Raw genomic sequence first — 13,376 nt, 5'->3', positions numbered from 1 at the left:
GCAGGGTCCACAAATAACTTACACAGACATTTGAGAACTGTAGTTCAGTTGGAAGAAAAAAGGCAGACTAGCATGCACTTTACTTGTTTTGTTAGGTGTGTGTGTTTAAATAAAAAAAATTAAATGTATAGCTGTCCTATTTTAATTTCTATGCTTAGGTTTTATAGGCCTTTTATATCTGCTTTGTGTAGCAGAGTGGTTCTTCAGGAAAGTTAGAGTTACAAGGGATTTTACAACTGTAAATGCAATTGGTTGCAGCAATTTATTTAAATTTAAGTGACACGTCTTCAAATACAAATCACAAGTCAAAACGGTGCTAAATTTGGCTGAATTCTAAAAGGTATAATTGGTAAAATGGAGAGCTGTGTGGGAGCTGAAAGAGCCAGCTCTTTTTGGGGAGCTGAGCCAAATGATCCGCCTCTCTAAAAAGAGCCAAAATTCCCATCACTAGTTCATTGAGGTTTGCAGCATTGGTTTCTGCACAGCTCTCTTAAGGTCCCACCACAGCATTTCAGTCAGGCTGAGGTCTGGACTCTGACTGGACCATTGCAACATTGCTGTAGATCTGCTGCTGTGTTTGGGATCATTGTCCTGTTGATGAGCCAGTTTCAGCCCAGCTTTAGCTGTGGGACAGATGGCCTCACATTTGACTCTAGAATACTTTAGTATCCAGAGGAGTTCATGGTGGACTCAATGACTGCAAGGTGCCCAGTTGCTTACTGCAAATAAACTCTAAATCATAATTTTTTTGATTATCAACATATGAAAGTGGTGCTGTGCATTATGTGTTTCTGTCTATGCATTTAGCAGATGCTTTCATCCAAAGAAACTTACAGGTAGGGTAAGGGAGCCTTGCCTGAGAACCCCTACTGGAGGTAGTAGCACTTTTCATGCAGGGGATTTGAACGCAGGTCACCCACATGAAAGGTGGCAATCTTACCACTACACTACACTACACTACACTACACTACACTACACTACACTACACTACACTACACTACACTACACTACACTACACTACACTACACTACACTACACTACACTACACTACACTACACTACACTACACTACACTACACTACACTACACTACACTACACTACACTACACTACACTACACTACACTACACTACACTATCAAACATCTCCATTTTGGTCTAAACTGGTCTTACAACCCCTCCCAGATTGATGGCCAGCAACAATTACGTCTTGTCTTTCCTCCTTGTGAAGATAGCCGACCGTCACAGAGCACAGAGTAAATATGCTGTGCTGCAGCGACGCACGTCGATGACTTTATCCCAAGTGACCCGAGTGTAGAAAGCCCCCAATAACAACAACACAGTAGCTCTGAACTAACAGAGCAATAGTATGTGTACATGTATTCATTTGTCTTAAAGTATTGGTGAAATAAAGACAGATAATGCCTTATTTAGAGGCTGTATTGTCTATGCCCTGTTCACTGCCGTTATATGGATATATGCAGATCTAGATTGCTCTAAATACCACTTTTACCAAAATGTTATCGATGAGTAGGTGAACTCACTTTTGGCAACTTTGTTACTCAAGGACCCAATTTCAATGTGACTGCTGGTGCCTCATATCAGCTAAATTTACTGTGTTTTTGCATAGCAGCCCAACTGTGTACATTAGTGTGAACATTGTTCTCACATAGATATAGAAAAAAAACATACAGGTTACTGGGTTTTCTAGAAACAATAAATTTCTTTGGAGGGCAGGTTGTACATTTCTCCATTTTCATCCACACATAGAAAGCAATTTGTGAGACTTGAGGGACTTTGTGAGACTTTTTTAACACCCTGCTCAAAATGAGACACTAAATTCCAGCCTCCCCCACTGTGACTGTGGCAAAGACATTTGCTGAAACCGTGTGAGACAATAAGTTGGAGTTGAATTCTTATTGTCCAGCCAGGCAGCAGGATGTGCTGCCAGGGCTTTTGTTTAGGCAGATATTTTTAGAAGCCCAGAGACAAAACAATGTGCACAACGTCAGAGTGGAATATGGGATGGGTTGGCCCTCTCGAAAGAGCACACAGCAACAATTCAGAAGCATATACATGCATTCACTCCACCCTGCCTGTTGATTATCACTCCCAGAAAAATGTACAGAAAAAAAAAAAAAACATGCAACACTGTTAAATTTAATGAGTAAAGTTATCTGGGATCTGATGCAGGAATACATGCAGAAACAAACATGCACATGCACATAAGAGTATTGTGATGTGTTTCCTGCTTTGCTTTTGTCCTCTTTACCTTGTGTAGTCTCTATATTTAGCCCAGTTTAACCAACACAGGCAGGAAAACTATGTTGGGAAAGAATTGAAGGAAGTCTAGTGGTCATTTAGACAACAAACTCACACACTGAGATCTGTGCTGGTTGAATACACAGCATTACTGTATGTGACTGAAAAGACAAAGAACTTTAGACAGATAGAGGGGCCATCTGAAGAAAGGACTTGGGGGATTCTTTCATCCACCACTGATTGTTAGAGAGCTACATTGGCTGTAGCAATCTTCTGGATCCAAATTTAGGTTTTATCGCAGATTTAAGGGGGTTTCTTCTTGGACTTCTTTAAAAGCTGGACCTTTGACTTGTGCTGGAAAATCCTGGTGACTGAAAATCTCAGATGAGGTAAGTTGCATCTGCAGATAAATGTTTGTGTGGAAAATTCAGCAAGTCTACACAACATTGATTAGATGTATTTAGTTGCTTCTACGTGATTCATAATATTAAATATAAGTACCACCCAAATTATCTTTAAATCAGGCATGTGGATTTAAGTCAGCTGAAGTGGCAAATTGTGTAATTTGGTTTGTACTTTGCACAAGTCAGCGTAAATCTGGCAACTGGAAATGAACATAACAGTAGCCAGTAGTTTAAGATTCAGTTTAAGATGATTAATTAATGTATCATCTCAGGGCACTTTACAGAGAAAGTAGACAAGTTGGATTCCTGAAGTCCTCCAACTGAGTGGTTCGGTCTTCAGTTTCTTCATGTATCATAGTGTCTTTGGGCAACACACTTGACCCAACATTGTCCCAGATATGTTCATCGGTGTGTGACAGATGAGAAAAAGTGCTGTATACTGCATATAGAGAGCATAACAGGGAAGAGAATGAATGTCTTGTATTGAATCCTGCATTTCAATAGATTTAAGAGCCACTTTTGGGTGTTCGGCTCAACTTTTCACAGAAATAATTTTTTTTGTTGTTGAATGTGGCTTTCTTCGTAATCCCAGGCAGACTCCATGACGTTAAGATCAAGGCAAACTTCATCTCACAGCATTATGAGTGGTTCAGACCACAAAATGTTGCAATATCACAGTAAAGGCTCACAAATTGAACAATTATTTTGTTTTTTTTACTCATTTTCATACTGCCATTTAGCTTTTGCACACTAATGATCATGTGCCAACCTGTGATGAGATTAACATGATGACGTTCACTCTTGTAATGATAGTCAACTTGGTTGACTCCTACAAAAACACATAAAAAAAGGTTGGTAGACAGAGGTTGCTGGATGGCAAGTGCACATTTTTCACAGCTTAAACATTTAAATACTCATGGGAGAAATGCTTATTTTACACATTTTCTGATTAGACTGCACTGTCAGGGTTTCACCCTGTTGTGGACAGCTGCCTTTCTCATTTTCATTTAAGTAATCAGGTTCTTAATGACAAAATAAGAACCTGGCTAATGTTCTGTTTCTTTGTAATTTAGTTGTACTGAGAGCAAGCTATGACCATCAACAAGTTAGATTTGATGTCTGTGGAACATAAGCATATCATATCATAGCCACAAATATTTACGTGTAACTGATCCTCCAGTGTGTGATTTGACAACTTTATTGTTAGGGATGTACACATTTAGCGGCCCAACATCGGTATTGACTGACATTTAGCTGGTTGACTGCAATTAGCCTGTTGACAACATCAACAGATGGCAGTGGCTGAACATGCTGTCTGTTTTGTCCGGTTGAGAGTGGGCTCATTGAAGTAGGTAGATGATGGCATCTTCAACACCAATGCCAGGATGATAAGCAAACTGTAGTGGAGCCTGTGAGGTGTTCACTTGCTTACTGAGGTGAAGTAATAACAGTCTTGCCAGGACTATAGTAATGTGGGATGTTAGGGCAACTGGTTCCTAGATGGATGAGATTTTTAGGTACCAAAACAAGGCAGTATGTTTCCCCTGCTAAGATTGTCATGCTGAAAGATGAACTTACATCTCAGTTTCAAAACTCTAGGAGCTTGAAACAGACTTTGCCATTATCCATCCTCCTCAGTTCTGACCCAAGCTACTGATGACCCAACATGAAGCTGTCACCACCATACGTCACTGTGAAGATGGTGTTCTTTGTGTGATGGGTTTGTGCAACATGTGGTGAGTTATTTTGGTTGTAGTCTCATCAGGCCAAAGTATCTTCTTTTACTTGTTTGGGGGAGAGTTTTTTTGAGTCCAGACATGCTTTTTTGTTTTCTTCTTAAGGACAATTCAAGCTATCAAATCCTTACTCTGAATGTTTGCAGTACCTTCAGGGTTAACTTTGGCCTGTATATTACTTCTTGCTTCTTGCTTTGTGATAGTTGCAGTGTTTTACATGATGTTTAAGGCCCCTGAATAAAATCTTTCCACATAAAATCTTTCCACACACAAAGCATGCATCAACTCTGTCTGATCCCCCTATACTTTTTCCTCTACCACCTCTTCCTCTGCTCCCGCTTCTGTCTGTGTCTCTGCTCTAATCCATTTAGCCTGTGTCTAACACACAATTTTTTACACCATCACTAAGCCCTCTAGCATTCACTTTTAGGTGTGGTATGCCCTCAGTTTCTTTTCTCACATCTTCAGCTGTCCATGGTTGGTAGACATACATGGTGGTGCCAGCTCCTTGTTTCCCTGCTCTGGGATTGGGCAATTTTACAATGTTCAAAATCTCTTTAAAAACCAAATTTCTTTTCCCATATGTCTAAGGATTTAATATTATCTGGGCTTTTCTGAAGCATGTACTAGCACTCCCACTTAACTCCCGGTTAGCTTTAAAACAGGTATATTACAGCTAAATTACAATAAGACTGAGTTATTACGTCCATGTAGACACCTTAATCTGACAAAAAAATCGGATTGGATCGGATTGAGACTCCGAGATAACTCGATCCAAATGTGCATGTAGACGGCAGTGGATAGGATTAAGCATTCTGCGCATGCTCGAGATTTTTTCCTGGGATCGTCACCCGCAAGTTGAAGGAGACGATATTACTGTTGTTGTCGCCGCCATCGGAAAGAAATAAACAAAGCGATGGAGAATGCGTCGTTATGCATCGCGTTTGTGCCATAACCATGCTCATCACAAACTAAATGTAGAGGGACGCAGCTTCATCTTGCTCTTTGTTCACCATCTCTCTCGAATACCTGAGTTTGTTGTTGTTGTTGTTGGTGGTGAAGACGTCAACAGGAAGTGGCTCTATTAGCAATAGTTGAAATGGGTACAGCGCCACCTATCATACCGGGGTATGACATGCTTTGTGCCAGTGATTCGATTCATTCACTGCCATATATCCAAGGATAATTACCCTCAGATAAGGAGCATAACCCAACTATAGCTATAATCGAGTTAATCCCATCATGTAACCCCACTGAGTGAAACACCACGTCACCAGCAACAAGCAGCACAGCTAGACCGCAAGGTTTGCTTCACCTTCAGCAGCTGTTTCACCACCACTTCAACTCAATTTTAACTAGTCAGTGAAACACTACTCCTATTGTCACATCACTGTCAGGAGTGATGCAGGAAGGGAGGACCCAGATGCAGACTTTAATGAATCAAAAGGTTTATTCCAAAAAAAGACAAGGAGCCAGAACAAAAGGCTCGTCAGAGCCGGCTATCAAAAGTACTTAACTGTGGAAAAACAAGACTATGGATGAATAACGAACAAGGCTGTGGATAACAAAACTATGGTTAACTATGAAACGTGGCTATGAGGCAAAACCAGACTTAGCTTTCGTGTCATGAGCGTGGAAGGGAAAGTGAGGATTCTGCCATGAGTGAGACTGAACCTAGAAACTAAATGCTGTGGGGAAGTGATTGGTGATGATGTGCAGCTGTGGAACGTAATAGAGATCAAACATAAAATGTGACAGAACCTGAAACATAACAATAATCAAAACATAAACCGTGACAGTCACCAGCAACAAGCAGCACAGCTAGACCACCAGCAGCTGTTTCACCACCACTTATACACTATTTATACATACATATCAAACATAACAACAACACTGCAGTAAACAAGCAACACAAAACATTTATTTCTTGCAAGAGGGAGACAAGTCCGCACAACCTATCAGGAAGCTGGCTCAGAGTTGTCTGTCAGAGTTGTTGCTATAACTATTTGCTAGCCAAACAATGTTATGGTAAAATCAGTCCAGACAGTAATGTTATGAGACATTGAGTTCAGACACAATGTTATGAGAACCAAAAGGTAGGAGGAAGCCTCCTCGCATCACTCATAGTTTTTCTTACAGTATAACTTGATGATTTTTCTAACAAAGGTACTGGAGAAGTCATGATTCTCACATTTGAAACAGGCACATCTTAATAAGAATATGCCCGGTGTAGCATATACAGAATGGCGTCTTCCACTCCTATGTGTTTCTGGTAGGCAAACTGGAGGGGGTCAAGATCCCCAGCAACCTGCAGTCTCATACGATGGACGAGGAGCAGCTCCTCTTCATTATGTGAGATGTCAATGCCACCAGTCTGTAGTCATTCAGCTCCACCAGCCGCCCTTATTTGGGCACCGGTATGAGACAGGAAGTTTTCCACAGCACAGAGACTTTTTCCATCTGAAGGCTCATATTGAAGAGCCTATGAAGAGGGACTGCTTGCTGTCCCGCACAGTCCCTCAGAAGCCTTGGACACACTCTATCTGGGCCTACAGCCCTCCCTGAGTGAAGTCTCTTGAGCTCAGCTCCAACCTCCTCTATAGTTAGAGAAAGGGATAGCTGCTGAGGTTGTAGCAGAGGAATGGCAGCAGAAGTGATTTTGGTATACGATAGAAAAGCTGAAGCCAGGAGAATAAATAATAAGTGTATGATCCGTTGCAGAATAATAAGATGAGAATAGGCCCGCCCAGGACTGAGACTGACCAATACTAAAAGATCATATGGGAGAGAGAAACATCACATAACACCAATGCTCCATGGCTAGTGGATCTTAGAACTGACCACAGCAATGTCCCTGAACAGGAAACAGTAACCATCACAGTGGCAGACATCCAAGAAACCAGGCCCTGACATGATACACACCTACTCGCTAAAGAACCTAATACTACTCCATGAATGCCTAACTGCACAAATGAACCAGCTGCTAATGGATGGGACCCACCAGGACTGGCTAGCTCAAGGTTGGACAGTCCTGATCAAAGATCCCCAGAAGAGCAGCAGTTCCACCCAACTACTGGCCAATAACCTGCCTTTGCATAACATGGAAGCTCCTGTCAGGCATCATAGATAAATGGAATTGGGAGCAATAACCTAGGAGCTAAACACCAGCTGCTAATTGACTGTCAGTCAAGACTGTAAGAAAATCTGTGCACCGCCTGGATTGACTGCAAGAAAACCTACAACTCCATGCCACACAAATGGATACTGGAATGCTTGGAAGTCTACAACATCAACAGGACACTAAGAGCCTTCATCCTGAAGACAATGGGACTGTGGAAGCTAACCCTGGAGACCAATTCCAAGCCAATTGCACAAGTTAATATCAAGTGCGATATCTACCGAGAATTTGCTCTGTCCCCACTGCTGTTCTGCATAGGCCTGAACCTCCTCAGCCACATCATCACAAAGAGTGACTATGGATACTGGTTCCAAAGTGGAGTGACCATCAGCCACAAAATCAAAGCTGTTTGCCAGGTCTGAGCGAGACATCGACTCCCTGATACACCTCACTAGACTATACAGCAAGGATATGTCAGAATGTCATTTTGACTATATAAAAGCGAGCAAATTATATCAAAGAGAGATAAGGTGATCACGACAGAGTGCACTCAGAGGGCACCATAACAGATGCTGAAGACAGCTACAAATACCATGGCAACCATGAGGAGGCCACAAGGAAGCCAGACACAAAAAAGTTCCTGCAAAGAGTGAGGCAGGTCCTAGAGAGTCAGCTGAATGGGGAAAAAAGTCAGAGCCATCAACCCCTTACGACCTGCCAGTCATCAGATACCCTGCTGGCATAATAACCTGGCCAAAAGAGGTGATAGAAGCCACTGATATCAAGACAAGCTCCTCACAATGCACAGAGGGTTTCAGCCCAAGCCCAACACCCTGAAATTGTACTCTAAGAGAAAGGAGGGAGGCCGGGGACGAGTGAGTGTCAGAGCCACTATCCAGGATAAAACAACAAAGATCCAGGAATGCATCAGAAAGATGGCCAGTGACAGATTGAAGAAGTGGCTGATATCGAGAAGTCATATCAGTAGCTAGAAAAAACTAGTCATAAAGACAGCATAGAGGCACTAATAATGGCAGCACTCTACCTGACCCTAAGTATAAGAGCAATAGACGCCGGGGTTTGTCACATCAGATATGACCCAAGGTGTAGGCTGTGCAAAGAGGCTTCTGAGTGAGTCCAGCGCATTGTAGCAGGGTGTCATGATGCAGGCATGTACAGCATACATGGAATGCCATAACCAAGTGGAGGGAACAGTTTACAGGAATAGTGCCAAATATGGATTGAAAGTCAAATTGGGAGACACCTCCAAAGGTAGTGGAGCATGACAGAGCTAAGATCCCGTGGGACTTCCACATCTAGACTGATAAGCAGGTGATGGCTAACCAACTGGCCATTGTTGTGGTCGACAAACTACAGAAGATGGCAGTAGTGATAGATGTAGCAATTCCAAGTGACAGCAACATCAAGAAGAAGGAACACAAAAAGATTGGAAAACACCAAGGCCTGAAGGAGGAAGTTGAAAAGACAAGTGACAATTGAAGACAGCAATGGTACCAGTGATAATCAGAGCAATTGGGGCCATGACCACCAAACTAGGAGAATGGCTCCAGCAGATCCAGGAACAACATTACAGATCTCTGTCCAGAAGAGTACAGTTCGAGGAACAGCTAAGCTCGCAAACTCCTAGGCCTCTGGTAGAGGACCCCAGCTTAACGGAAGGGTACCCCCTTTTTAAAATTTTTATATCCACACACAAATACACTCTATTGGCAAAAGTATTCCCTCACCCATCCAAATAATTAAATTCAGGTGTTCCAATAACTTCCGTGGCCACAGGTGTATAATTAAAGCACCTAGGCATGCAGACTGCTTCTACAAACATTTGTGAAAGAATGGGTCGCTCTCAGGAGCGCAGTGAATTCCAGCGTGGCACCGTGATAGGATGCCACCTGTGCAAGTCCAGTCGTGAAATCTTCTCGCTACTAAATATGCCACAGTTGACTGTCAGTGGTATTATAAAAAAGTGGAAGTGATTGAGAACGACAGCAACTCAGCCACGAAGTGGTAGGCCACGTAAAATGACAGAGTGGGGTCAGCAGATGCTGAGGTGCATAGTGCGCAGAGTTTGACAACTTTTTGCAGAGTCAATCACTGCAGACCTCCAAACTTCATGTGGCCTTCAGATTAGCTCAAGAACAGTGTGTTTCCATGGGCGAGCAGCTGCATCCAAGCTATACATCACCAAGAGCAATGCAAAGTGTTGGATGCAGTGGTGTAAAGCACACTACCACTGGACTCTAGAGCAGTGGAGACGCGTTCTCTAGAGTGACGAATCACACTTCTCCATCTGGCAATCTGATGGACGAGTCTGGATTTGGCGGTTGTTATACTGGTACATTTTTTTCATTTTATATACAGTCAGTTTGTGCTGAAGTTGATTTAAACACAGATAGTTGAGATTAAAATCAGTTTAATTTTGAAAGATTTTATTAAAGATTTTGACAAGTCTCAGAAACTTGTCAGGTGTGTGTTTGTGTTCTTGTTTTTCAGTTATCATTTTGACCAAAAATGAAGAGCCCACTGTACTTATGGGGTCCACTGGTTCTTATGAAGCCCAAATGATGAGTTCCACAAGGGGCTAGCTTATGGTTGGGTATAGGGTTAGGGTTAGGCATCCAGTTGTGATGGTCAGGGTTAGGATAAGAGGATGTGGAAATTAATTATGTCACCAGTGAATCACCACATTGATGGAAAAACATTTTTTTGTGTGTAGTCACATGCTAGACTGCTGCTGCTCCAGGCTGCTGTGTTTACCAATAAGAGGAAGAGGCGGTGGAGGAGGAGGTCATAGAGTAGAGCACGTTCCACCATGGGAGTCTCTTTGTGCTTGAGAGCCAGTAGCAGCCTGCAGCATGTAGCAGCAATTAGTTATATTACTAAAAAGAGGAATCTTTGGTCTGGATGTTTGCTGATAAACAGCTGTTCAAGAGGTAAGATCTGCCTGTTTGATTTTTGTAGTTCCTGTTCCTTTTGTAATTGCTAGAAATTCTCTCCAAGCAAGTGGAGAGGTTGTTATCTTGCAAGAAGAATAACAAAACAGCACTTCACGATTTTATCAGGCCACTATGTCTTCATTGTGGCATTAAGACTGTTGTTTTAGGAATGTAGGTCCAACATGATCTTACAGCTGTGCCATTTTGTGAACAGCAGATTTTATATACTCCGGACTTAGTGTTTGTTTGTGTATGCATGTATGTGCATGTGAACTATTACATCCCTTTGTATTTACCTTTGTATTTAAAGGCATATTTGTATTTGTGGTAAATCAAATAAGTATTTGTGTTAGACACACATTTGTATTCCTGTGTGTGTGCACTTATCAGTAACATCTGTCAATGGACATCGGGGCAGAGTGATCCAGCTGTGAACCTATAATGCAGACACTGTGACCCATTGTTTGGGCAGTAAAAGCACAAGTTCTGCTAAAGGGCACCCTTGATTATAATGTTTAGCTCCATAATAAAATCAGAAGAAAGAAAATCACAAGAGCAAATGACACATTAACATTTAAAACATTGTAGAGGCAGTGTGAAAAATAACTTTTTTTAGTTTCAGAGAGGTGTCTGTGTTTCACACTGTCAGCAGCAATAGTAATGATAAATAATTAAGTGTCCTTCAATTCCACTTCCAGATTTGGTAGTTTTACCTTTGTCAATGTAAAAACTTGATTCATGCTTCAACCTGAATTTTACAAACTATTGTTCTTTATTTCAGTTAAAAGCATAGTTAAAAGCACTTTGAGAAGTCAATAAGATTATCAAATGTCCAGCATTTGTTAACTCAAATGTTTTTTCCTGAATCACTGCAATATAAGGACACCCAAAAATACTATTGATACATTTATCCTACAGTTAGCACCACAGGGCGGTCACGCTCACACTGGGGTGAAATTTTGTCTACGGTTTGTCATTGTGGACATTTGGAAAAGGAAAAACAGTAACTTTCATTTTTACTAAAAATTCAGCTCTCATTGAAAAGTATTTATATTTGCAGTTTATATTGGAGAGTGTTTGGCAGTGGGTGGCATTCCTTTCTTTTGGAGACATCTATCTCAAAAAGAGAAGGTCTGTTGGAGTGGAGAGTTACACTGTGAAAAAGAAAATTCATTTTAATTTAAATTACATATAGTTATATTTACATTGTGCCAAATCACTTCAACGATACAGTCCAATTCAGGCCAATTATTCCAATAAAATCACATTAATTAAAATCCACATTAGTCAATCCAATTACAACAATTCATGTAATGCCTAAACGGACAATTATTTTTTTTCCCCCTTGTCCTGTCCAGCATGATGGCAGCAGAATTGTAGTCTGAATACCTTTTATGCCAAACAGATTTGCTTTGCCAAGGGAAGTTTTATAAATGTAAAACTCCCCTTGATGCCCATTTATTTATTTCTGTTTACAATATATAACATGTAATAGAGCTGAACCGGACCGGGGGACAAGGAAATAAGAAGAGTAAAGAAGAAGAAACAGAACAAAAATAGAAACAAAAACCAGACAACCAGCTGCTACACCTGTAAAAAACAAAACAGACAACAATCCATGGCCTCTGAGGGGAATACAGCCTTAGCGCCACCAGGAGCACCTGAAAACAGACAAGCAGAGAAAAAACCAACACACAAACAAACAAAAACAAGCACAAGTAGTGGCAATCGCATACAACACAGCTGTGGATATAGATGACCTGAGACGACATGATAATACATCAACTGCTTAGCGACCATGCTACTGGACTAATGAATGTGTGTGTGTGTATGTGTGTGTGTGTGCGTGAACATGCAATACCCATGGCACAGGACCTACATGATAACCGTGCTTAGTTATGAGTGTATAAGTGTACAGAGCCACAATCCACAGCCCCCCCAAGCAATCAGAAGCAGGTAGAGAGGGCCACAAGACCCAGGCCACCAGCAGCCCCCACGGAGCACAGAACCCAGGAAGCCCACTGCAGGGACAACCACGCAGCCACCCAGAAGACTGCAGAGGAAGCCCCCGGACAGAGCCCCCATAAGCATAGGGCAGAGGCCCCCCGGGAGCCAGGGGCAACAGCCCACCGACCCCGCCAGGCCCCAGCCACCCATCGGGAGACGCACAGGCAGGCCAGGCGACAGCTTGTCCCAGACCCAGGCCCAATCATCACCACACACACTTGCACGTCCCAAACATCCACACATCCACAGGTCCTCCCTCCCTCAACTCCGCTGGGAGTGTAGCGCAGCAGGCACACCAGGGGGCCAGCAGCCCCCCAGCCACCACAGACCCAGAACCAGCAGAATAATGAATTAATCCTCCTGGCCCCTCCCGCCCCGAGCAGCAACCAGGAAGCAGGGGTGTGAGAAGACCCCTCCCCTCACCCTTCTGGCTCTTCAATATTTTCTAATAGTGAATTCTTTAAATGATCCTCTCTTCAAAGGACATGAGGAGACACAGTTGAAGTTTTGAATGAGGTTTTATTCAAGTGCTTGGGTTGACATAAGCATCAAGTTAATTTTTCATATCCAATGCTAGCAAACATCATTGTGGTGGTTATATAGGGCTCTGAGTGAATCACATGGTTTCATATATGTGGCTTATTTCTGATTCGTCCTATTGCTGACTTCCTTAAAGAATAATGTTGACCAAACTTCTAAACTGCTTCCTTTAGTTTGTGCTGGTGACTTGCTGAGGTCCTATTTAAAACTAGAGAAAGCTGTTCCTGCGAAACAGGAGTGAGAATGCTGAAAAGCTGAATGGGGATAGCTGACCATGATAAAAAAAAAGCTGAAAATATTGAAAATTTAGCAGAAGTCAAGTGAGTAATAGTTAAAATGGCTGCAGTGTTATATGTAG

The 13,376-nt window shown here is 42.1% G+C and overlaps 1 protein-coding gene across 1 annotated transcript in view; it reads left to right on the top strand.

Moving 5' to 3' along the window:
* The first annotated feature begins 2,366 nt into the window (after positions 1–2,366).
* The window catches only part of rasgrp3 (RAS guanyl releasing protein 3 (calcium and DAG-regulated)), an 85,100-nt gene continuing 74,090 nt past the window's right edge, over positions 2,367–13,376 (top strand). Inside the window, exon 1 of the mRNA XM_072391575.1 lies at positions 2,367–2,648. The gene's annotated coding sequence lies outside the window, so the exon portion shown is untranslated. The remainder of the gene's footprint in view (positions 2,649–13,376) is intronic.

Source organism: Leuresthes tenuis, unplaced genomic scaffold (assembly GCF_036924035.1).
Source record: "Leuresthes tenuis unplaced genomic scaffold, fLeuTen1.0.hap1 SCAF_8, whole genome shotgun sequence".
In the NCBI taxonomy this organism is placed as follows: domain Eukaryota; kingdom Metazoa; phylum Chordata; class Actinopteri; order Atheriniformes; family Atherinopsidae; genus Leuresthes; species Leuresthes tenuis.
This window is presented reverse-complemented; position numbering and strand designations above follow the sequence as displayed.